We start from the raw sequence: 2,500 nt of genomic DNA, 5'->3' as shown, positions 1-2,500 counted from the left end.
AACGGCGGACCATACAGTGCAAATATTGTGCACGCAGCTACGTGTCGTCTCCCTATGAGAGCTGGATTGCAGTGTGGTACGCCATAGAGACGTGTGGGAGGAACGGACGCCGTGGATGGCGATCAGCATGAGCTGTCTGTTGATGTATTCGGACCTAGTCGTCTCTCCTCACACACCGTGATGGCATGGTGCACCGCGTTCCATATCTGCGACATGCTACAGAGGCCGGTTGACAGTCGTTCGAGCAATGGACATCGCATACGTACGGGGGCCACCTTCCACGTATTGTCTAGGCGTGCACATTTTGTTGCGTGTATGTGGGCAGACGTAGTGTGGCGTGACACCTGACACAGGCATGCAATAATCGTTGAAGTTGCAAATGGCGATGGACGCCTGCGTTTTCTGGTGAAGTTACGCAAATGAACAAATGGTAACCTGTTGTGGTGCGGTTGTTCTCGCTAGGGGTGAATCGGTGATGGCGACGATAGGTTGAGGTACTAACCGGTTGTTCCAGCGATACCCACCATGCCGACGAAACTGAACGGCATCTGGGTGTGAAGCGATACGCGGCGGTGGCTGGGTGGGACCGTCCCCGGCCGGTGAGGGGGCGCCTCCCGGCGTGCTGGCCGCGCGGTGCGTGGGCGCACGCGCTACAGCCGGCTGGTGGGGGCGGCCAGTGGCAGGCGCGCCGGCCGACGGACGCGGCAGGCGTCGCAGCTGCGCGCCGGCGCACCCTGCGCGCGGCGCCGTGCGGCCAAAGTAGGTCCTCGCGGGCCCGGTGCGAAGCGCGGTGGACATCTTCAGTGTGCTGGTCCGATTGAGGACTGTGTGCGTTGAGGATGCGCCGCCGCCCGGCGCTCGGCGCCGCGACGCCGTCTGCTGCTCGGTCGCCCCAGCGGTTCTCGCTGGTGGTTTGTATCGCAGCTGTGCGGATGTGTTGGCGCGTGCGCTGTGCTGGGAGAGTTCGCTTCGGCACCCAAGTGGGGCTTTTGTCCTTCTGTGGCGCTGGCGTTGGAGCTGCCGGTCACCGTAGGTGGCGCGTGTTGTCTCCCGCCGGCAATGCCACGACAGCACGCTCCCGGGCCTCTGTCGGCAGCGGCAAGCTCAGTTGGGAGCACGGGTGGTCGCACCGAAAGCGTCTACTCGCCTAACTCCGGGCGATTGCGCCTCTCTCGAACCCGACCAAGTACTTGGGACGGCGCTGCGCGCCGCCGGGACCTGAGAGGGTTTCGAGGTGTATTGTGCAGGGGAGCTCAGCCTCCTCCTGTTTGCAGAATGATTGAGCGGACGCTTGCGTGTTCGCGCGGGCCCCCGGGACACACTCCCGGGCGGCCGGCTGCTCAGCTCTAGTTGACGCAGCTCCCTGGTTGATCCTGCCAGTAGTCATATGCTTGTCTCAAAGATTAAGCCATGCATGTCTCAGTACAAGCCGCATTAAGGTGAAACCGCGAATGGCTCATTAAATCAGTTATGGTTCCTTAGATCGTACCCACGTTACTTGGATAACTGTGGTAATTCTAGAGCTAATACATGCAAACAGAGTCCCGACCAGAGATGGAAGGGACGCTTTTATTAGATCAAAACCAATCGGTCGGCTCGTCCGGTCCGTTTGCCTTGGTGACTCTGAATAACTTTGGGCTGATCGCACGGTCCTCGTACCGGCGACGCATCTTTCAAATGTCTGCCTTATCAACTGTCGATGGTAGGTTCTGCGCCTACCATGGTTGTAACGGGTAACGGGGAATCAGGGTTCGATTCCGGAGAGGGAGCCTGAGAAACGGCTACCACATCCAAGGAAGGCAGCAGGCGCGCAAATTACCCACTCCCGGCACGGGGAGGTAGTGACGAAAAATAACGATACGGGACTCATCCGAGGCCCCGTAATCGGAATGAGTACACTTTAAATCCTTTAACGAGTATCTATTGGAGGGCAAGTCTGGTGCCAGCAGCCGCGGTAATTCCAGCTCCAATAGCGTATATTAAAGTTGTTGCGGTTAAAAAGCTCGTAGTTGGATTTGTGTCCCACGCTGTTGGTTCACCGCCCGTCGGTGTTTAACTGGCATGTATCGTGGGACGTCCTGCCGGTGGGGCGAGCTGAAGGCGTGCGACCGCCTCGTGCGTGCTCGTGCGTCCCGAGGCGGACCCCGTTGAAATCCTACCAGGGTGCTCTTTATTGAGTGTCTCGGTGGGCCGGCACGTTTACTTTGAACAAATTAGAGTGCTTAAAGCAGGCAAGCCCGCCTGAATACTGTGTGCATGGAATAATGGAATAGGACCTCGGTTCTATTTTGTTGGTTTTCGGAACCCGAGGTAATGATTAATAGGGACAGGCGGGGGCATTCGTATTGCGACGTTAGAGGTGAAATTCTTGGATCGTCGCAAGACGAACAGAAGCGAAAGCATTTGCCAAGTATGTTTTCATTAATCAAGAACGAAAGTTAGAGGTTCGAAGGCGATCAGATACCGCCCTAGTTCTAACCATAAACGATGCCAGCCAGCG

General features: G+C 57.6%; 1 non-coding gene across 1 annotated transcript in view; it reads left to right on the top strand.

Moving 5' to 3' along the window:
* The first annotated feature begins 1,360 nt into the window (after window positions 1–1,360).
* The window catches only part of LOC124727492, a 1,909-nt gene continuing 769 nt past the window's right edge, over window positions 1,361–2,500 (top strand). Inside the window, exon 1 of the ribosomal RNA XR_007007134.1 lies at window positions 1,361–2,500. This exon is cut by the window's right edge and continues 769 nt beyond it. This is a non-coding gene — a ribosomal RNA (small subunit ribosomal RNA).

Source organism: Schistocerca piceifrons, unplaced genomic scaffold, assembly GCF_021461385.2.
Source record: "Schistocerca piceifrons isolate TAMUIC-IGC-003096 unplaced genomic scaffold, iqSchPice1.1 HiC_scaffold_1107, whole genome shotgun sequence".
Lineage (NCBI taxonomy): Eukaryota > Metazoa > Arthropoda > Insecta > Orthoptera > Acrididae > Schistocerca > Schistocerca piceifrons.
This window is presented reverse-complemented; position numbering and strand designations above follow the sequence as displayed.